This window comes from Microplitis demolitor, chromosome 7, assembly GCF_026212275.2.
Source record: "Microplitis demolitor isolate Queensland-Clemson2020A chromosome 7, iyMicDemo2.1a, whole genome shotgun sequence".
Classification (NCBI taxonomy): Eukaryota; Metazoa; Arthropoda; class Insecta; order Hymenoptera; family Braconidae; genus Microplitis; species Microplitis demolitor.
Genome location: NC_068551.1, coordinates 14,632,680 through 14,657,212, shown reverse-complemented (window position 1 = coordinate 14,657,212; position 24,533 = coordinate 14,632,680). Strand labels below are relative to the sequence as shown.

The 24,533-nt window shown below is 32.9% G+C and overlaps 1 long non-coding RNA gene across 1 annotated transcript in view; it reads right to left on the bottom strand.

Annotated features, from left to right (window-relative positions):
* Positions 1 to 1,168: 1,168 nt before the first annotated feature.
* LOC106693676 (uncharacterized) overlaps positions 1,169 to 24,533 on the bottom strand; it is a 75,944-nt gene continuing 52,579 nt past the window's right edge. Inside the window, exons 2-4 of the long non-coding RNA XR_008403947.1 lie at positions 24,339 to 24,414; positions 22,903 to 23,084; positions 1,169 to 1,379 (exon numbers count right to left, since the gene is read on the bottom strand). This is a non-coding gene — a long non-coding RNA (uncharacterized LOC106693676). The remainder of the gene's footprint in view (positions 1,380 to 22,902; positions 23,085 to 24,338; positions 24,415 to 24,533) is intronic.

The following is a 24,533-nucleotide window of genomic DNA, read 5'->3' as shown; positions in this document are numbered from 1 at the left end:
ACTCTGGAACTTCGAGTAACGGAGTAATCTCGTCTTGACATAAAATCCGGGATTACTCGGAATTTACTCTAACCGGTGGCCAAGTCACTGGACTAACTCTTGTCTTGGCCCGAGGTTACTCGCACGGAAATAAATTTTCTTTAATAAAATTTTCTTTAAATAAAATTTACAGTAGACTACGGTAAAATTTGTTGAAAAAAAGTTAAAAATCATATCACTTACCAACAAATGATTAGGTCGTGCCATTCGTCCCATGATTACCGTGAATATAACGGTAATTTTTAAAGGAAATTTCTTTCAGTGTATAACTAACTTAGTAAATTAATCTTGAGAGCTGGGGGGCTCGCCTCGTTCTCCTGAAATATTTGCTAAGTCTCACAATTTTTAAAGGAAAGGGCCTGGTGGTTTATTAAGTAAAAGATTTTTGTTTTACATTATCAAAAGAAAATACTTTTATTTAACCAAGTACCCAATTTATAAGAGTATGAAGCTTTCCCCAAATTTTATTTTATCGAATTGATTTAGAACTATTATAGCATTGAGAGTTAAATATTTCATTTTACGCGTGAGGAGACCAAGAAGTTTAAATTGGAGGAGAAGGATCACACTTACGGCATACCTTATGACGTGTTCTATCCTCGTAATGGTAAGTGGAACTGACCCTCAATAAGCATAGACAGCAAACGTGGCAACAACTAACGGGAACACAGCACTCACTTAAATTTTTCTATCCACTGCAGCTATTAATCAGACGACCAACTCAAGTTATGTACACAATAACCCGGGTCGAAAAATTTGATCTGTTTTTAATCAACTAAAAATTTTAAGTTATTTTTATTCAATTTTAGTTTTTATTTATATTTCATTAATATGTGAATTTTAATCTAGTTTTGCCCTTACTATTCCTTATTTAGACTATTTTCAGACTTATTTTCAATAATTTTTAGTCTGTTTTTGTTTTAATCTAGATCAAAATCAGACTTTTTCTGTCAATTATTTTTAGTCTGTTTTTATTCTAATCTAGATCAAAATCCGACTTTTTCTGTTTATTATTTTTAGTCTGATTTTGATCAATATTCGATTAAAAGAGATTCAAATTTTTTTTTTATAATTATAATGATAAATAATATAAACAAAAAAATTAATGAAAGTTTGATATTTTCTTACACATTGATATAAAATAATATTTATTTAATAAATAAATTAGCCTCAATTAACATATAGAGATTACTTAAAAAAAATTTAACTTCATCCTCCTTCTTTTCTTCTGATAGTGCATCCTAGTAACTGAGACTTTCTTTGAACATACATTCTGAGAAAAATCAACTATTTTCTTCTGGCTTCTTCTACCTCCAACTCATTCAGTTCCTTATCATCATCTGTTAGATATTTTTATAAATACAGAAATTTATTATTATAAGTTTATATTCAAAATGAAAGAGAATCTTAATTTAAAGAATAATTGGAGAAAAACCTTGCCATTAAAAAATGAATTATTCTAAGAAACTCAAAGATTGTGCGACACTGAGTAATCTTAATTTAAAAAAAAAAAAAAAAAAATTACGGGACAAAATTTTTTTTTAATTCTTTGCTTAATTAAAAGCGTTATATAAAAGGAATAAATTTGCATTCAAAAAATAATTAAAAAAAGAAATTAATATTTCCATTTATGGACAAAATTAATTACTACATGATTTATTAAAAATAACAAAAGTGAATAAAGTTCAATTAAACTGCTCATGGAAAGTGATTCGGGAACATCTAGATATAGAGGATTATTTAAATTTTCTTGATATTTAAAACATGCTGTTGCTATTTCATATTACAATGTCACAAAGAAATATTTTGATACGGTTTTTAATGTCAGAATATTTTTCGACTTTATTCAGTGAATTGAGGAAATTTTCGTTGAGATTTTAACGCCAATTTTACTACTTTCGTTAAATATTATTAATATTCTATCAAGACAACTAAAAAATATAGCTGCCAGATAATCATTAATTGCTGACATTCTTAAACAAAAGACACTAAGTAAATAGTAAACAAAAAAATCGGTCTGTCGGTTGACCCTGCGGGCCAGCCCCAAAACTTCCCGCCTATTTCGAGCTCCTTGAGCTCAGAAAATTGTTGTGGATACATTTTCTCTTCGAGCTCGAAAATACTTTTGTATGCCTTTGTTTTCGAAAGAAAACGTTTTTTACGATTTTTTTTCAAACGATATCTCTCGAACGAATAAACCGATTAAGACATTCAAGGCGACAATCGACATGTTTTATTGAGTTCTATAACTGATCAGATTTTTGAATTGATTCATCAAGTCGTTTTTGAAATACTTTCAAAATACTAAAAAAAAAAATTTGGAATTAATCGGGTCAGTCATTTCGAAAATATTTGGAAAAATCCATTATCCACCATTTCTTTCTCCCGCGATATCTCTCGAACAAATAAACCGATTGAAATGTCTAAGGCGGCAATCGGCGCGTTTTATTGAATTCTAGAGCTGATTAAAATTTGAAATCGATCGCGTCGGTCGTTTCAAAAATATTTAGAAAAAACCATTCTTCACCATTTCTTTCTCCCGCGATAACTCTCGAACGAATTATCCGATTTTGATGTTTGAGGTGGCAATCGACGCGTTTTATTGAATACTAGAGCTGATTAGATTTTGAAGTCGATCATATAAGTCGTTTTTGAGAAATCAATAAAAAACTAAAAAAAAAATTTTTTTTTTTTTTCGTAATTCGCAAATATTTTCGAGTCTATTCAATCACATGATCTGAAATTTTCAGGAAAGTTGACGGCCAACAAGCTCTTTCGATTGCCACCTCAACCATCCAAATCGATTTATTAGTTAAAAAGTTACAAAGAGTTTACACACACACACACACACACACACACACACACACACACACACACACACACACACACACACACACACACACACACACACACACACACACACACTCGGACATCATTCTGAAAATAGTCAGAATAGCTTCCTAGGACCTCAAAACGTCGACATCTGATGAAAACTCGATTTTCAAAAATCGGGGTGAAAACAATAACTTCCCGAAATTTTTGAAAATCGTCGATTTTCTTAGCGGGAAGTTAAAAAAATCCATTCTAGATCTTAGAATACTTTTTATAAATTTTTTCTAGACATAAATGAAATTATTATAAGTCCACGATTTAATCTAGTTTTGTCCTTGCACAATTTCAGAATCAAAATTTTTCTAAGTTCCAGAATTAATCTAGTTTTGTCCTTCGGTATCGCAATTGTTTTTTAAAACAGCAAATCAAAAACAGCTTAAAATTTTTATAAAAGATCAAAAATAGATCAACTAGATCAAATACAGACTAATTAGTCCAAATGCAGCGCAGTTAGACTAAAATCAGACCAAATATTTCGACCCGGGAAGTTAAAACTGGGACTTAAGGAGGTTCAAGCGAATCTAATGTAAAAATAATTTTCTAACTTTAAGATTTGAAACTTAGTATACATATAAATAAGTATTAAAGTTAAACTTTATTTTTTAATCTCGTTCATGGATAGAGATACATATCCCCGACTAAAAAGTATTGTGGGATCGCCCAGAGTATACATGTGGACTTCATTAGGTTCCAATAAGGCATGCCCAATAATCTAAAATCAGAAAAATATATTTCGTTACCTGATAAAAAAAGATTTTAAGAAATCAATAAAAAACTAAAAAAAAAATTTTTTTCTTTCGTAATTCGCAAATATTTTCGAGTCTGCTTGATCAAATGACCCTACATTTTCAGGAAAAATGATGACCAACAAAGTATTTCGATTGCCGCAAGAACCATTCAAATTGGTTCTTTAGTTTAAAAGTTATAGACCGGTAACACACACACACGCATAGACACATATAGAAACTCGAACATCGTTCTGAAAATAAACAGGATAGCTTCCTCGGACTTTTAAACGTCGGCATCTGATGAAAACTCAATTTTAAAAAATCAGGCTGAAAACAATAACTTCCCGAAATTTTGGAAAATCATCGATTTTCTTAGTGGGAAGTTAGAAATCGGGGTGAGACCAATGACTTCCTGAATTTTTAGTAAATCGTCGATTTTCTTAGCGGACAGTTAATGAAATAAAAAAATGAATAGCAATAAAAATAATTATTTCAACTATTTACGAGCAAACGAAAATAAATATGTAAATTTGTATGAATATGAAAAAAAAGTTTGTTTGTTCTATCGATTTGAAATAAACCTCATCGCGTTTATATAGATGTCAAATATTATTTTTTACGTATAATTTAAATGTGAAAATATTTATTAAAACAAATACATAATTTTCATGCATAAATCTTTTTATCACAATTTCGTCGAAATACGTACGCAATTTTAAAGTAAAATTTTTAACATAGATGTGATGAAATGTTTCGATGTAAAATAAATATAAGCATTTTTTATTTAAGACTGCAGTAACAGTAGGAACATAGCCGGAACATTGTAATGTAAGTGTGACGACAAAAAAGAATCACCAAGATTATGTCACTCGGTAAGTAACATGTATGTAATCTTAATGTCTTATTTACGTCACGAATTTGACGGATCACATACATTACAATTTCATTATATCATTAGAATTTAAAACCTACGTTTAATTTGTTACGTTACATATTCTCTGGACGTTATATTACATAACGTTAGCGTGTTCACTGGGAATTATTACTTCAATTTTCAGTAGCATTTATCTGTAGCATCATTATCGTAGATCGATTAAGTATATGGTCGTGCAAGTACATTTTAAACGAAATACTGCAGTATTTTAAGACCAAACCTACTTCACTGAGTTTATAGAGTCGTTGATGGGGTGACCAATTACTATACTGTACTGAACAATTATCAGTAGCATCGTTTGCGTAGATCAATCTAGTGGCTGGGTCTTAAAATAAATTTTAAATAAAATAAAGCAATATTTTTAGCCCTAACCTACTTCACTGTGTTTATAGACTCGTTGAAGGGGTGACCAATTACTACACTGTACTGACCAATCATCTGTAGCTTCGTTTGCAGTGATCAACCTTGTAGCTGAGCCTTTAAATATATTTTGAACGAAATATTAAACGAAATTACTATACTGTACTGACCAATTACCAGTAACATCGCTTGCGTAGATCGAACTAGTAGCTGGGCCTTCAAATATATTTTAAAAGAAATAACGCAGTATTTTCAGTCCCAACTTACTTCACTGTGTTTATAGAGTCGTTGGAGAAGTGACCAATTACAACACTGTACTCTGACCAATTATCTGTGGCATCATTTGCGTAGATCAATCCAGTGGCTGGGACTTTAAAAACATTTTCAATGAAATAACGCAGAATTTTCAATTAACATGTCCTTCAAGATAGAATTACATTCGTTTGATTGGTGACCATTTCTCAGTAATATTATCTGAAATCTCATTTCACATATTAATACGAGATATTTACAAGCAGTAAATATTCCACTATGACAATAGAGTCGTTCGTGCTCAAACCTATTCCCACACTGTCCGTTTTAGTTATCTGAAATAACATTTTCAATATGTGAATGGTAACTATGCTTCTAATTACTTCATACGCAGAATTATGCAGCATCGACTAGATTTTTCTGTTTAGTATTCTCTGGTATCTTTGGCGTTCAATATAGATGGTCCCGACCTCCTTTTTTTACTCAATTGCTTGTTGCGTGTCGTTTCATTTTTGATTTATTCAAAAAAGCCCTGATTTTTAGCGTATAACATGTTCAATTACGATGTTGCAAACATAAGAAAATAAATGTATTGCTTAATGTACTAATATTTTACTGTTTGTTAGATAGAAACGTGATAATCGTGGAGGAGTTCATATACTTAAGACCAAAAAAATGAATAGCACTATGTAAAGCAATGACCAAATTAAAATTCATCGTGACCATTTATATACTTCTGATTTTGATTAAATTGAGCTGTGAAGTGAGTCTGTACGTTCATTTTGGGGTACTAATATATTTCAGGTGACCTTGGAGTTTTGAACTTCTTTTTTTGAATTTTCTGTTTCTGACCAATTAATGATAATATTTGACCATTTTTTCTCTTTTTCGGCACCATCAAAATCACGGCTAAACGATGATTACTGAAACTACTGAAAATCGCTTTTTCTTGCGCACAGACCGCTGACCAAATTATGAATCGCATTGACCATTTAGTATTAGTCAATTTCCATTCGAACAGTATGTTTTTGGGGGCTGAATGTTGAATTTACCGTGCTAAAATTTTTTATATGGCCTTGGAATTTTTAAACTCAAAATTCCGAGAGTCAAAACCCTAACCAAATTACGAAAGTTACTGACCAAATATCACCAATTAGTGACCAATTATTCTAGCTGTGAGTGAGTCTAATATTCCTACTTTCCCGTGCTATCGTCGAAGAGCTCGATGTTTTTTTACACGGTCAGACATGATTTTATAAATTGTAAAATTTTTTTTAAAAACAACGATTCAGAGCTTTAAAAAAAAAATAACACTATCGTCACCCGGTTACCGTGACGCTCTCTCGTAACTGTTTGATCATTTGTATAAAGCTTAACCATTTTTGTTATTTTACCTGAAAAGAAGGGTGGGAGTATATGGGTAGGAATCTCTCGTGCGAGACGCTTGGATAATTTAGATCAAACTTCGCCGACTTTCCGTCGGCTCGCAAAGTTTTACAATTATGATTCGCTTCTTGCACTTCGAGATTACGAAGGTAGCTGTTTAGAGTAGAAATTTTCTGTATTTAAATTTTCTTTATTTAATTAATACAGCGTAAAATGAAAAAATGGGCTAATGAATGCTCTTATGGAACTTATAACATTAATAGTTTTATAATAATTACAGTAATATGCAACAGTGCGTTTCGACTTGAAAATCGAGCGCCAAAGTCTAGTTGACCTATGGCGATCTATTTGAATGACTTTACATTAATTAACACTCATTAGTCACTCGGGGCCATGTCAGAGGGCCCCCTGGATCGAATTCTACTTAGACAATAGTGGGGTAGTTTCCTACCCTCAGACTTTTCCTTTAAAATGGCTAGCAAGCAGTTGTTCGAGGACTTAGGCCCTGGCTACCACCCAGAGCGGTCCAGTAGGATAGTGGACTGATGACGCTTAGCGAGGTTCCTACTCTACGCCCAGAGCTCAATATGATTCACTTGAGCCGGCCTAACGATAAGTCTCGTCACATCTAGTCATTCAGTCCAGTGATAATTTTATTCAATTTATCTTATGTCTTTGAATTTGTTTGTCCGTTATTAATAGACGCATTGATTATTTTATAAATTATTTATTAGAAGAACGTTTTAATTGACCACATTTTGAGTCAAATTTCTATTCGCGGTTACTTAGTAAAGTTAAAGTTAAATTAAAATTGTGCCGATAAAATTCGTGAGTGTTACCGCACCATTGCTGTTCATTTCCTGCCATTTCTATCACCGAAGATTGGGTCTACGACGTTGCTGCCACGTTTGCTGCCTACGCTTATTGAGGGTCATTTTCTATCTACAACTACAAGGATGGAGCATGCAGTAAGGTACAGCGTAAGTGGGATTCCGTCTTCCCCAAATTAAATTTATACTTGGTCTCCTCCTGCGTAAATTAAAATATTAAAACTTATACACCAAATTTTATTCTAATTAATTCTATTCGAGAAATTTACATATTGTAAATGGGTATTTAGTTAAATGAATATAATATTTTCTCTTCGATAATGCAAAACCAAATCTTTCACTAAATAAACCACCAGGCATTCCTTTTCCTCAATAATTAATAAGCCCAAATTTCATGGAACGAGGCGAGCCCCTCTCCCCCAGCTCATAAGATTAAATTAATTAAGTTAATATTAAGTAACCGAGGCCTGGACAAGAGCTAGCCAACCAAGGCTTCACCGGTTATAAATAATGATGAATTAATTATAATCCTGGGAAAAAATGATTTTGCCTAATTATATATAATCACTTATATATATTCAGATCCTAAAATTGGCCAGATCAGATTATATATAATCATGCATGAACGAATATAGTAATTTTTAAAATCTCTTAGAATATCTGTAAGTTATTAATTAAGTAGTTTGATTAGGATTTATTGTTTTTATCAATATAATTAATTAAAAAAAAAATCCTATCCGTTCACTACTGTTTTAATACGAGGTCACCCGTCCAATTAATGTCCCACGTCGATGCTGCTTAACTTTGGTTATCGCTGGATTGTAGTTTGATCCTCTAGTCTGTTATACACTTATAATTAATTAAAGTTTATGGCATTACTTAATTCAAATATTCAAATCGATACATCTTACGTAAATAAGGCGACTAATGATGAATTTGGTGTTGTACGTGAATTAAATAGAATTTATTAGATATATATATAATCAAATCTGTTTATCTATAAACCTATAAATATTTGTATGTAAATCGATATCGATTTATACTTTTACATCACTGTCGAAACCTTTGAACATTTTTTAAGTATTGGGGATTTAAGTTTGATTGATAGTTGACAAAATAAAAATTTAATAACATTGATATTAAAAAATTATCATATTATGTAATATATATATATATATATATATATATATATATATATATATATATATATATATATATATATATATATAGGACCTATATACATAATTAAATATTTATAGGTTTCATATCAATTAAGTCTGATCAGACCTAATTACGTATAGACCTATATCTGATTATATATGTGTTTATATCAGTCAGATCTGATCTCATCTAGTCATGTATTAACTCATGTATAATTATATATAAGCCTATATATGATCATACATAGGCAGATATAATTCAGATCTGATCAGATCTAATTATATATAGACCTATATATAGCTTGATATATAGTTCGAGACATAATGTATTAGTCAGACATGATGAGATTAAATTATATATAATGTCATGCATAATTATATATAGAGGTAGATATGATTATATATAATCATGCATAATTATATTGGGAAACTTAGAATTCTGATACGCCAACTGGTGGCTACAACTATAACTACTCGAAGTAGGCTAAATCATGAATGTTTACATGTGTCTATACGTCTATCAGCTAATATATAAATAATAAATACTTTATTGTCTCTATAATTATTGTGTTTCTATGAATTAAAAAATTGTTTTTGTTTAATTAAAAAAAATTTCGAATTTATAAACATGGAATTACCATCAAAAATAAGTAAATGTAACATATATTGTTTGTATGGTTGTAAAAGTCGTGATTCTAAAAATGATAGTACATTTTTCAATGTTCGTCAAAAAATTGCAAACATGGTTACTTTGAAAAATAAAATGGATCAAAAAGATAAATTCGACCGTTTTGATGATTGCTGACATAAATAAAACAGTTTTGCTACCACGTGCTTGCATGAACCATCAAACCAACTTAACAAGATAAACTCATACCAACGATCCTTTCACTTTTGAGAACTTGAACATTTATTTTATCCGGATCATCTCGAATACTTGATCATTGAAGACAAAAAGTAATGAGTGTGAATGCAGTAGACATCAGACAAATTTAAAATCATTAATGAATAGAATAAATAATTAATAAAATAAAATTTTTTAAAAATGCGCATTTAAAACATTTTGAAATTAATAAGTGCATGTTTATAAATATTAATTTTTAAATTAGTTACTCTATTTATGGTTTTTAATTTGTCTGATGTCTGCTACATTCACATTCGTAAAAAGTAATAATTTTTAAACAATTATTGTCCTCACTAACTTTACCAAAGTTCAACAAGTTTCCGTGATTTATTATATTTCCATCACCGGTAAAATTTTTATTTTGAGGTATTCCACACACAAATTGACAAATGTCTTGAATTGACACCCGCATTATTTACTGTAATAAACTTTAACACTTATAATGATTTAAATAAATGATCAAAACATAAATAAGCCAGTTGATTTTGTATAGTTAACATTCAGAGCAGCCTACTTTGATTACTTTATTTTTTGGCCACCAAATGACTTATATCTAAGCCACGCCCATTCTAAGGTTCCCAATATAATTAGGCAAAATCATTTTTTCCCGGCATATTAATAATAATATGTAATTTAGTAATGTAACTCACTAAATAATAATAGTAAATTAACAAAATAAATTTAACCAGACGAACTAGGTGTTAAAACTGACAATGCAAATTTATTATTGTCAATTGTTATTGGCTGTTGGTAAAAATCAGCAAAAACTCTTGAATTTAAAGACCAACCGTCCTATATTACCTCACGGGTAAAACAGATATATTTGTTGTGAATATTTTATTCCGAATACCATAACAAGCCTCACGGGCATAAATACGTATACGCTATGTCAAGGAAAAAACGACCGCATCTCGTGCTAACGTTTAACCATAATTATAAGACTAACAATTACCTCCGTTGTTTGACGCATTTGATTCAGGCATCATAAATAATGGGGTATCTTGGACATCTCGTGTAAAAGTAGTCTTTCTTATGAGAGCAAAACCCGACAACATTTCATCTATTTGGTCTTCCAATTTACGCAGACGTTTGGACGTCCTCACCTTTGAATGTTCTCGGCTTTTGGACCTCTTCTTATCCATTACTCAAAAATAATTTAACTAATCGCTCTGATGTGTGGTTTGTTTGACACGAAAAATATGAATGAGTAAACAGTTACAAGAGAGCGTCACGGTAACCGGGCGACGATAGAGTTATTTTTTTTTTAAAGCTCTGAACTTGTGGTTAAAGACATAGAAGTAGTGATACTACCTTCGTAATCTCGAAGTGCGAGACACGAAGGATAATTTAGTTTAGTCAGCCGACCAAAAGCTATCTTTTTTATTTTAAAAAAGGAAAACACATGATTCTTTGATAATAAATCATGATGTTAAGCATGGCTAATTTAGTTAGTAATTAACATTTATAACAAAATTTTCAAAACATTTTTATAACTATAAATATAACTCTCAAACATAATTATTATTATGTTTGAGACATCGTGAGAGCTAAAAAAACGACCAGATGAAAAACAGAGTTCTACATAAAAAAAAAGAAAACATTAACGATAATTTACTGATCGAGTGTATTTTGGTGTAATCTATGATTTTAGTCCAAAGACTGCCAACAGATGGTGTCTTGCAAGTGGCACCATCTATTAGATCCCCTTGTAATTAACCATTTTTGGAGGGTATATTGGCCCTTAAGGTAGTTTGGCAACCACAACTCTCAAACTTGACCTTCATTGTTTTATTTTTATTTGAAAAATGATACTTAAATATACTCGAGAAAAACAAATCAGAATTTTTTACTACGTCGTTTAAGAAATATAATTAATTAAAATCATGTAATTATACACGGGCTCTCATGGTTCCCGGGGAAAAATGATCAGACCTGATCATGCCTATTCATGTATGATTAGGCCAGAGATTAGACCTGATTATGCCTGTTCATGTATGATCAGGCTTGAAATTAGACATGATCAGGCCTGATCATACCTGCCTATGCCTGTTCATGTCTGAAGCGTTAAATACGCTCAGGCCTCATCATACCTGTCCATGCCTGTTCATATCTTTTCATGTATGAAGTGTTAAATACGCTCAGGCCTAATCATATCTGTTCATGCCTGTTAATGTCTGATCCAGCCTGATATATGGGATTAAATTTAAAATCTTAGTTATAATTAAGTATAACTAACTTAGTTATCTATCCTGCAATTTCTCCACCTCCTCTCTCTTTTCCCATCCCCAAATCTTCACCCCATAACTCACCACCGACCTCATTAACTTATTGAACAGCCATATCCTTCTCCCCCAGTCGTTCCTAAACATTCTTTTCCCTATTCCCCATATCTGCCCTAACACACTCGCTCCTTTTCTCACTCTCTCTCTAACATGATGCTCCTGAACCCTCCCCCCCATTCACTTTCAATACATACCGGAAATACATATACCTTCTCACTTCTTCTATCTCCTTTCCCAACCACCGCCAGCACACATTACTATACCTCATGATTTTTGTCTTTCTTGTATTTACTTCTAACCCTTTTTCTTCTATATACTTTTCCAGTGTCCTTGTCATTCCTCTCATTTCCCCCTCCTCCTTTGCCAAGAAGACCACATCATAAGCATAAGCCAACGCATACACCTTTTTCCCTCCTCCCAGCTCCACCCCCCTCGCATCTGCCTTTTTCTAACTTATCATCCATATATGACAGAAACAACACAAACAGAAGGGGACTCAGCGGGCATCCCTACCTGACTCCCCTCTCCGTCCGACACTTCTCTCCGCTCTCCTTTCCCACTCTTACTTTATTAGCCGTCTCACTTAACACAACTTCACACCTCCTCACCAGTTTTTCCCTAACCCCCTTTTCTTTAAACATTCGAACAATTTCCTCCTATCCACCAAGTCAAACGCTGCCCTCAAATCTACGATTAACAACATCAGCTTCCCTTTATCTTTCCTAACCTCCCTGTTCACCAAATAATTTAATACATAGATGTTGTCTATCGTTCCCATTCCTTTCCTAAACCAAGCTTGACTACGTGGAAGCAACCCTTGTCCATCTACCTCCTCTCTCAATCTCTTTTCTAGCACTCCTACGTATATCTTATACGCAGCCTGAGTCAACGTCACCCTCCTATACTCTTCCACTACTCCGCCCTCTCTCTTCTTCACAATTGGTATAACCACTCCCTCTCTTCATCCCTCTCACCACCCTTCTCCTTTCCACACCTTACTACATAACTCCCATAATGCAACCACTACTTCCTCTCCCCCATACCTCCATACTTCATTCGGTATACCATCCTCCCCCATTGCTTTCCTATACTTCAGTCCCTTTACTACTTCCTTAACCTCTTTCAACGTAATGCCTTTCTCCTCATCTTCGACACTCTCTTCTCCCACTACTTCTCCAACTGCTCTTCCCTCCACACCCCCTAAGAAACCTCTAAAGTATCTGTCCCATTCTTTCATCTCAATACTCTCATAAACTCCCTTCTTTTTCTTTCTGCCCTTGTTAACTACCTCCCAGACCTGTCCCTCTGTCCTTATTGCTTTACATTTCTCCTCCCATCTCTTCCTCTCGTCCTTCTTTTTGTCCTCACACAATTTTCTGAACCTTATTTTTTCCTCCTTATATCTCCCCACATGCCCTTCCTGTCCCCTAACTAACTCCAGCTCCTCCCTTAATCTCCTGTTAGCCTCTCTGCATTCTTCATCCCACCAACCATTCACACTTCATTTACATCTCACTTTCATTGTTTCTCCTATGCCCTCTCTTACCCTCTCACTCAAATCCACCCACCCTTCTTCTACTCCTCCATCCCCCCATCCCAACCCCTAAACTTTTCTCTAAACATCTTAACTCCCCTCTCCGTCCATATCCCCTACCTCCTTCCTTCCATTTACCCCTTCCTTTCCCTTCCCGTCTCTCTCCGTCGATCCAAACCACTACCGGTAGATGATCTGAGTCAGCCCTCTCTACCACCTCAAACTTTTCCACTCTTCCTTTTGTCGCTTCATTCATAACTACATAATCTATAACCGACCGTCCCCTCTCCCCTATGAACGTCCAATTCCCCTCCTCACCCCCTTTCACCGAACCATTTAAGATTTCCCACCCTCCTTCTTCTCGTAAGCTGCACAATCTCCTCCCTTATTAACTACCTTATCTTTCGACTTTCTCCCCCCACATGTCTCTTCCCCATTCACTCCGTACTCAACACCCCCTCTTCCCCCGTCCTCGCATTAAAATCTTCCCTAATTATCACTTTCCCCTCCACACCTTCCACCCACTTAGCTAACAGCTCTGACTTCCTAACTAAATCTCCTTTAATATATACTCCTACTATCCACAACCATTCCTTTCTTAACTGAGCCTCTCTCTCCGACCATCCTTCTTTACATTTTCCTGCTCTACCTAATTCTATCTCCTCCATCACCCCCCATCACCATTCCTCTGTTCACTCTACCCTTTCCTTTACTCCCCACCACCTTCTGTATCTCCCATTTAAATCCATTTTTATATCTGCCAGACACTCCTTTTCACCTTTTTTCATCCAGCCACGTGTCTATCATCACTATCACATCCTAATCTTTTAACCCCACCCAGAAATCCTCATCCTTTTTTTTCAATCCTGCCACATTCCAGAAATCAACTTTGTAATACTCTTTTTTCCCCCTCTCCTCTCCCTTCCCAGCCCCCTCTTCCCACCACCTTCCTTTTCCTTGTCCTTATTCATTTCCCACCCTCTTTACCCAAATTTCATTCACTTCGTCCCACACTTTCAATTCCTCACTCACCCACATCTTAATGTAACCTACTTTCACCCTCTTTGCCTGCATTCTCTCTTTTTGCGCGTCTCTCTCTATCATCCACCTGGTCCTTCTGTCCTCTACCATTAGGTCATCATCAATTCTTTCACTCTCCCCTTTTAATCTGCTTTTTGCCTTCATAACCTCTTTCTTTTTCTCTATCCCCTCTAGTTCCACCCATACTATTCCCCTCCCATCTTTATTTATACCTCCAACTTTTCTCATTTTTACCCTACCTCCTGCCACCCCCAGTTGTTCCCATATTTTGTCTACCTCCTTCACATAGTCCTCCCCCTCTTCTAATTTAACTCCTCTAATTACAATATTTTTCCTTCTTGTCTCCCTTTTATCCATTTTCACTTCTAGCTCCCTAACTCTTCTTTCCTCAAACGCCTTTCCCCACCTCCTCCGTTTTTATTCTCTTCTTCTTTCGCTCCCTTACCGCTGTTCCCACCTTCCTTCCTATCCTTTTCTAAGCATTCTACCTTTTTCTCTAGTCCCTCTATCCTTTTTCCCATTTCCACCCTCTCCTCCTCCCACCACCTCCTCATTTCTTCTTTTTCCTTTCTAGCCTCCGATGCCAACTCTTCGACTTTCGTCCCAATCTTACCGCACTCCGACTTCATTATCTCTTCTACCATTTTTAACATCTCCTCCATTTTTACTTCCTTCTTCTCTTTCTCCGGTGTCTTTACAACTATCCTACTCCTTTTAAAAACCTCAGCCTTTTCCAACTCTTTTCACAGTCTAACTTCCCCCTCTTGTTCTATTTCTTTTCGCTTACCTCTAAGCACTGCCACTACTAGTTCCCCTTCGCTGCCCTTCTACTTAGCTTTACTCGTTCTATCACTGGTCTTTTTACTATTACCTCATCCCCCATTCCCCTCACTACTCAGCTCTTCTACCTACTTTTTTCTTTGCCTTTCCTTTGCCTTGCTTTCCCCTTTTCCCACGCCTCCCTCCGACTTGACTCTTTAACCTCACTTTCTTTTTCCCTCACTAACACACCCTAATACCTTCACTTATCCCTTTCGCCCATTTCACTATTATATTTCCACATACTCTAGAAAAATTCCCTCTTTCCCCTCTACTATCTTCACGATTCTTTTTCCCCTATCTTCGCCTAAAACCCCAAAATATTTTGCCTACTATAAGACCCACTCACACTCACTCTGTCGCCGGAAACGGAAGTCTATAGCTAACTTAGTTATAATTATATATAGCTAACGTAGTTATAATTATATACAATTTATATATAATTTCATATTCAACTATAAATCAATAATTTATAAATTAGATATAAAATTTTGTCGACTATAAATTTATCATGTTGAAACGGTGCAATTTATATCCCACGTGGAGATGATGAGAGACAAGTTGCACGTTCACCAATTTATTTCTTGCAATAAATTTCCACAATATTCACTAAACTCAAATTAACTATTCATTACGTTATTTCTAAATTAATAATACTGCGACTTATTTTTCTGAGCAATCCACGATTCTAAGTGGCTGAGGACCCAACGACTATCTTCCAACGTTGACAGTTACTTACTTTGACCACCGTTACAGGAACAAAATGATACCAGCTTCGTAGAAGGCTTACCTGTGTCGTCACTTGACTCTGAGTATCTGCTTCGCCACGTGAAATAATTATTTAATACTTAACTAAGGGCAACGGAATATATTTTCTAGTGTAAAATAACTTCTCAACACGTGATTAACTAATGAATAATTTTATTATAAAAATACTGATTCTAATGAGCACTTAGCCCACGGAAATAATATTCCCAATTTAATAAAAAGTAGCGACAATAATGCCCAAAAATATAATCTGAACGTTAACTTCAAAGATTCCACAATTATATTTAGATTTTATTATGTTATAATATAAACGTGACTGTTCACGGTAATGGCGGACCAGAGAAGGAAGCTTTCCTCTCCCCGTAAGTTTTTCGTGGGTCCATCACTTTTCCACGTGGTGATTTATGGTTTTGGTACCATCTATGATCAGGCGTCGATACAGGTCATCGAACGCTAATTTGGTTGCTTTGCCCCACCCTAGGAGACACGCTGTATAGGCCCGCACAGTATCACTCCTGCAATCCGGCTGCGTATACCTCTCAATTGATGGTGAGAGAGGACACCAATAGCGCGTCGCTATTGGCTAATTGGCGGGTCGATTTAAGTCCCTCTAGGGCTGTGAACACATCACTTGGGGTTATCGTTGGAGAAATATTCATAAATACTTCTCTAGCTGACTAAGGTTCCTTGGATAACCTTCAACAAAGAAAAGGTGCTTCTCTGGTTGGGCACGCGGATAGTTTAAATAATAAATATTAATCAGAAATGACGAACGTCTCGTCATAATGCATAAGATATAAAATTTTGTTGACCAAGAATCTATCACGTATAAGATTTTTATTACTTGAAGCTCATACGAAACTTACTTTTTAAGTCAATCTCTTAGGTCAACAGGTAGTGGGTTGAACTTTCGAGCGCAAGGTCCACGGTTCAAATCCTGCACAAGCCCGAATTTTTTTTTTAATCTTTTTTTTTATAGAAATAATTATATATAATTGTATATAGCTATACATGATCATATAGGGCTATTTTTTTCCTGTAATTTCTTTACCCGGATGGGCATGATCAGACATGAACATATCTGATCAGACCTGATCATGCCTGGCCAGGTCTGGTCAGACCCGGTCATTTTTTATATCTGATCAGACCTGAAGACTCATGCCTGTTTATATCTGATCAGATCGGATCACTTTTTCCCGGGATGTCTTTATTCAATTCTACAAAAAAAAAACATTTTTTTCGATAATTTGATACCTAAATCGTATGATAAAAAAGTTTCGGAATGATTTACCTCATGGTTTTTTTAAAAATAAATTTCTTAATACTGTGATTAGTTATCTGTCGTTGTTTTTTAGACGGACACTTTCTTTCTCCTACGTTTACTAGAGAAAAATGGCAGGTTCATTGTGCACGCTCAATTTGAAATATTCACTGAGTGAATCTTCTAATGTGCTTCATGATATCAATAATATTATTGAGTGCTATTTCCACAGTTAAACATTGTTTCATTTTTTCAAATATTTATAATTCCAATAATGATAATAATTATGATAATAATAGTAGTTGATTTATCGAGTGCGATCGTGTTTAAGACGCGAGTGTGAAGATTGGTGCCCGAGCCGAAGGCGAGGGTACCAACACACGAGTGTTATTTAATAAATACATTAGTTTCTGTGACAGATATTTGAAATTTACTACATTTTGTGCCTATAAATGGCAGGTTATAAATACGCGTTTATTTATTTGGTAAGATTGTTTGAAGTATTTGTTGAAAATTAGAGAAAAGTCGGTCGTTTGCTATCGCACATATAACCAAATAATTTTTATTGATCCGATGATGACGTCACTATAAGAACGATTAGGTATCTTTTTTACCAGCTATATCTTATCCAATATTTTCAACTGCCGGCTATAGGCGCTAAATGTCGTAGATTTCAAGTGTCTGTCACAAAAAACATATATCATTCAAAATTATTTACATAAGCGCAGTTGACATCCTTTATGTCGAAGTTACATTTACCTATTTAAAGAGTAAATAAACATGACATGTTAGAGAGATTATGGTACAAACTGTAAAAAATTTATGTCAGTTGGTATAAACTCGAACTATTCTAGTTCTAGTCAATAAATTTTATAATTATAATTAACTTTTATATATATTGATTTAATCCTAATTAACACTAATATTAATGATGACGATAATTGATGAAAACAGTTGTTTCATTACTTGTAAAAAAAAAAAAAAAAAAAAAGTTATTTTTTCGACTTGGGAATGCGAGGGCCAAACTACCTTAAATTTTTCCTTATCACAGAAATTATGTTACTCAAAAATTTCACTTAAAAATTTGATTTTTTAAGTCGCTTAAAAACATCGAATATTTGTATTTTAAAATAAAATTTTCAGTAGAACATTTATTTTTTTTGTAGGTATAGTAACGCTTGTCATAGCGAGAATAAAAATTACAAAAAAAAAAAACTCGATTTTTTTAATAATGAAATTTCTAAAATTTCTGTGAGCTTATTTGTAAACTGAAGGTTTTGAATTCAAATGTAGTAAGAATTTTTTTTAGTAGATTTTATAAAAATCTTACTGTTGTATGTGTCCTCATGACGCAACTTTACAAAAATTTTAACATTTTTTACCTATTTAAGTCAAGTAGGTTCCAAAAATACTATTGGTGAAAAAGTTTATATATGTATATATATATACGATATAACGCGTGGTTCTCCCACAATAGCATCCACAATTCTGTACCGATCTTAATGAAATTTTTTTTGCATACTCTTTAGCTAAAGAGTTCGGTTCAGTTCGAAGATGAGCTAAGTCGGCCGAAAAGTTTAAAAGTTATAGTCATTTAAGGATTTTTTAATTTTTCAAAAAATTCAACTTTTCTTGATTTATCTTTTGATCCTAAAGAGATAATCTTTTTTTGGTGATTGAATCTTTATGTTCATTTGATTTGCTTTAATTTAAACTATGTTACTTACTCTTTGGATAATTTCTTCTAATACTTTGATGAATTTACAAATTTTCAGAAAAATAGAAAAAAACATTTTTTTTTACTTTCTCATTTAATAACTTTCAAGTAATACATAATAGTTGAATCTTGTTAATATTTTTATGTAGCTTATCTAATGAGCTTCATATTTCAGTAGTATTTTTTTTATATTCAACGAAAATTACCTATTTATTTATTGAAATTTAGCTGTTGCATTCGTTTTTCCACTTTTTAATAAATTCATGTAACTGTTCCAATTTTGATTCCTGCCGTGTACACTTTTAAAATCTCAAAATTAAAGTATACATAAAGTATTTTTTTAAAATTGACAAGCATAAACATAATTGATCTTATAAGCTTTAGATGAATCTTTAAACGCCACCGCCTACCTTACAGATTTGAATAATTAAATAAATAATGAAAAATCTACTTCCATTTCGGCTGCCGAATGGCTTTTTTTTACAATACACTAACTTTTCAAGGAGTGAGAGTGAAGAAAAAAAAATAATTTATAAATCTAATCTAATAAATATATTACTTTTTAATGAAATTATTTCAGATAATTTTATATATTATTTATTTGAGTCTTTGAGGGTTCCACTTTTCCCTGCTTATCTTTATTGAAATGGTATAAAAATTGACGTTCATTGCATATACTATATTCATTAAATGCTTATCAAAGATTTTTTTTAATTTGCTTTAATATATTGGTAACTCGATAAAGAAAAAAATAAAAAGAGGATTATGAACAAGACGATATAAAATGAATTAGATATAGCGGATAAAAAATGAAAAGGTGGAACAAGAAATTTAATAAAAGTACGAATATCGCCAATAACTCTTCACTCATTTGCGAATAATTTCCACTTTATCGGAAAATAATTATACTTTACGGCAGGGTCTCTTGACGGTTCTCAAATCGTTCAATTATACTTTTCCCCTGGTTACAGTCGTCTTTGTCTTGCTGATCTATCGAATCATGTCATTGCTCTTTATCTTTTGTACCTTTCGTGTGCGTTTAATATTCTATCTTTCTCGTTTCCGTCTTCTCAACCGCTTTCTTCAACTCTCACACTCTCTTCTCATTCCCTTTTATTTCGTCTATCTTGGCAACGACAGATTTTCTATCCGTTTGTTCTATAATCGTTTTTGCGTTCTCATTAGTTTTTTCTACTTATTTTATAGTTGACTTATTTTTATTAATTTTATATTATTTCATGAATTTTAATATTTAACTGTAATTCAAATAATATTAAATTTTTAATTTATTGTTTCGTTTAAGAAACTTTATTAATTTCAAATTTAATTGATTCATTAAATTTTTTTAAATGAATAAAAAATATTATCAAAGTTATATATATTCGAAAGTACAGTCTCCAAATATTTTTAATTGTTTTTCTTTCATTAATTTCGGAGAACATTATACAATCATCTAAGCTCATTTAATTATTTTGTTGCGGGTTTTTACTGAAAAAAAAAAATCAAGAAGGTTCACGGAAAAAAGAAAACAGGAATAATTGCTGTTCGAGCGAGCATTTATTACATTTTCAAATAGTAACGCAGCGCTTCATAAACGAAATTGTAAAAGTTACAGTTTGACGCCGCGCAGTAAGTTTTACATTTTATGCACTATACTAAACGACACTACGTGGAACAATAATTTTATATGAGACGACCGTGAAACAGAAGATTCTTATTACTATAACCTTTAATATTAAGGCATGGCTAAGTGCAACATACACTCACATATACTATTTCAAAAATATTTACGGACAATAGAGCAGGATTAGTATCTGCGTACATTCAGTTTATGACAGAGGGATTAACCTTGCCAAGTCTGGTCGCACCTATTATTATAGTCGAATATTAGGGCGCCACTGGAAGATGGATTCGGCCTTCCAGAACCGGATGTTGTAAAATTTTATTTTAAATAAATAAATTAATTAAATTAATTACTCAGGGTCGTTTGTAATATTTTGTGAGAGAGGAGAGGGATAATGAAGGAGGCTGAAGTAATGTATCGATAAAATTTTAATTTAATTTTCAATTATCAAGCACCTTGCTTTAATTTTATTTTACCTTTATGACAATTATTATTTTACTTATACAACTAATATTCTTATGACAAACTAAAAATCCTTATGACAAAATAATGCATTTCCTGAACGTTACTTATGACAAATTAATGCGTTCCCTGAACGTTACTTATGACAAGCTAATTGTGTCCCCTAGATGTTTTCTTATGACAAACTAAATTTTTATATCGTCTCCCGGACGTTTCCACACCCACACACCCACTTATATATCGTCCCCTGGACGTTAAACTTTATAATTTTGTCCCCTGGACATTAACCTTAACCAAATTAATAAATCGTCCCCTGGACGTTAACGAACAATTTATTTAAAAACATCCCCTGGAGGTAGACTTATTTTAACTTAATCTGTCCACCGGACCTATATCACAGACACAGTCAATTTTACTTAAAATTACTTGACTCGACTTCTAACTCTGTTTTATTCTGTATCAACATGACTTCACTTTCGTTTTACTCGATACTCGAACTTGATTTTTCCAGTATACAAAATTCAATAATAATAAAATTTTTCACAGTAATTTCACTAATCTTATTTAATTCAGTTGTTTTCATTAATTAATTAATTTTTGTTAATTTATTGAAATATTAATTAATTAATTTTTTTACTGATAAATCTTTTTAACATATGCTTCCAAAATTCATATATTCATTTTACGCAATTTTTAACTTACCGCTAAGAACATTGCAAATTTTCAAAAATTCGGGAAGTTATTGGTTTCAGTCCGATTTTTGAAAATCGAATTTCCAAGAGATCTTGACGTTTTGAGGTTCTAGAAAGCTATCCTGACTAATTTTACGATGATGTCCGAGTGTGTGTATGTATGTACGTACGTACGTACGTATGTAAATATCTATAACTTTTGAAGGGATGAACCGATTTTGATCGTCAAGGTGTCATTCGACGCGGCTTGCCAATATTTAGAAGCTGAAAAAAATTGAGCTTGATCAGTAGGGCTCGTTAAGAGATATTCCAAAAATAAAATTTTTTGGAAAATGTTTTTTTTAGATAACTTTTAATGTGCTAGATGGATCGATTTCAAAATCTAATCACCTCTAAAACTTTATAAGCCACGTCGAATGCCATTTTAACCATCAAAATCGATGGATTCGTTCAAGAGAAACAGTTGTCGAAAGAATTAAAAAAAATTTTTTTTTTAGTATTTTCGAAATTTCTCAAAAACGACACTTTAAATCAATTTTAAAATCTGATCAGTTGTAGAACTCAATAAAACGCGTCGATTGCCACCTTAACTGTCTCAATCGGTTTGTTCGTTCAAGAGATCGTTTGAGAAAAAATGGAAAAAAAAACGTTTTTTTTTTCGAAAACAAAGGCATACAAAAGTATTTTTGAACTCGAAGAGCTCGAAAATGTATCTACAACAATTTTTCGAGCTCAAGGAGCTAGAAAACGGCGGGAATTTCTGGGGCTGGCCCGCAGGGTCAACTGACAGACCGATTTTTACTGATAATTTTCATTGACACGTACTTCAATACTCATACTCAATTTACTTCTACTCACTCAATCTACGACTGACAAAATAATCTGTTTCTAAATTTCCTCGACAACGATTTTATCGTAATTTTCTAGCGTCTTTAAAACTCTGATTTTTCCGATTTTATAAATTTTATTTATAATTATTTTATAATTACTTTAAAATTATTTGAAGACTAGAATTGCGTTGAAATTGACTAGAATATTCGGCCATTGAGTTGGCGTCACGAGGCCTGAATTTAAGATTTTACAACACGGAAAATTTGTCTAAAGCGGCCGACAGGTCTGGGATAAATTTATAATTGATATTGAATTTAAATTAAATAATTTATCGGACAATTTACAATTGATTATTTAATCCAGAGCCTTAATTAGTTGTAATTTACCTAGATACCATATTTTGCAATCAACCGACGAGCTGCTAGCTGATGTTCTGCCTTTCTTCTCTATAAGCTGATGGTCGGCTGGATTTAGCTGGTGGTCTGCTTTTCTTAACTTTGTTGGTTTCGTCTCGTTCTCTCGTCTCGTTTTAATTAAATTATTTTTAGTGTTATAATCTGTCAATGATCTGTACAAATTAGTAATTTTAATTTATTAGAGGTATCGGCCAAGGAAAAATAACAACTAATTGTCGAACATTTTTGGGGCCAAAGTAATCGATAAACTCGATAATACATTTCAGACGTTTTAGATTAAAATATTAGCGTGAGCATAAAAAAATTAACTTCATTTTTTCAGATGATATACCGAAAATATCATTGAGGATGAAAAAGAAAATGTAACGACAGTTTTAACTCTTTTGATATTAAGATTGTAAAGTGTAGTATTGCAATTTTTCAATCGATTGAATTTTATACAATTTTGTGAAATTATTTAATGTTTCGCAAAATTTTATATAAAATTTTTTTAAATTTCACATCACAACAGAAAATTAAAAAATTTGAAGAAACTTTATATAATTTTTTATAATTATCATCGAGGCCGACAAATATTGTTTTTATAAAATTTCATATAAGTTCATGGAGTTTCTTTAAATTTTGTAAAAATTCATTACAAAAACTTATGAACTCTGTCTTTACCGGCATTTCACTCTAAATACATCAATTAAGCACAAGAACTCTCGGCATGTGGACCAGTGATCAACGTTCAGGACTACCAATCAAGAGGAGCCGTGTTTGAACCCAGCAGACGCCCAGGATTTTTTCATCATTTACTGCTATCAATTCTTGTGTTTGAATTTATAATGCGTTCGCACGGTAATAATCAAATCAAAAATTCGGTATTAAATTTTTTTTTTTTTTCAAAAATATTTTTTCCGGGTTGATGATATTGACATCACCCATATGTCATACTGACGTCATGGAATGTCACACAGACATCACATTTACGTCATGTATTCGTCATTAGTTTCACATCATAATCTTACGTAAAAAAGTGTGAAATAATGAGTCACACCTGACTCATTCATGACTTATATCTTACGTAAATGATGACATAGCGTAACGTCAAATTAACGTCAATGTGTTTACTGGGTTATATCTTCTTCGATTCGGGTCTCTTCGATTTACCTCCGGAAAACTCATCCCCACTAATTAATTAGCCAAGGAGAGGGACAGATATTCCGGTCTCACTGATGAGCGACACCTGGTGACACGTCGAGTTACTTAATTTAATAGACCGGATAGTATTTAGGACCTGTTATCGACCGTGGACAAATTCAAATTTAAATTAAATAAATAGTCATGGGAATGTAATTTACCCTTTTACAAGTTAATTGCCGTGGTACGGTCTGAAATTTCAATATCTAAAATGTAAAACTTACAAATCCAAATGCAAGTGATTCCATGGAATTGAAACACAAATTTTCAATGTTCAACGTTTAATGAATGGTTGTCAAACTGCAAAAGTTAAAAAAGTAAATTTTAAATTTTCTGAAACTTATTAACGAAATTTTAAAATGTAGTTTTACTATTTTTACGTTTGAAATAATAAAAGTTCGTGATTGCTAAGACATTGA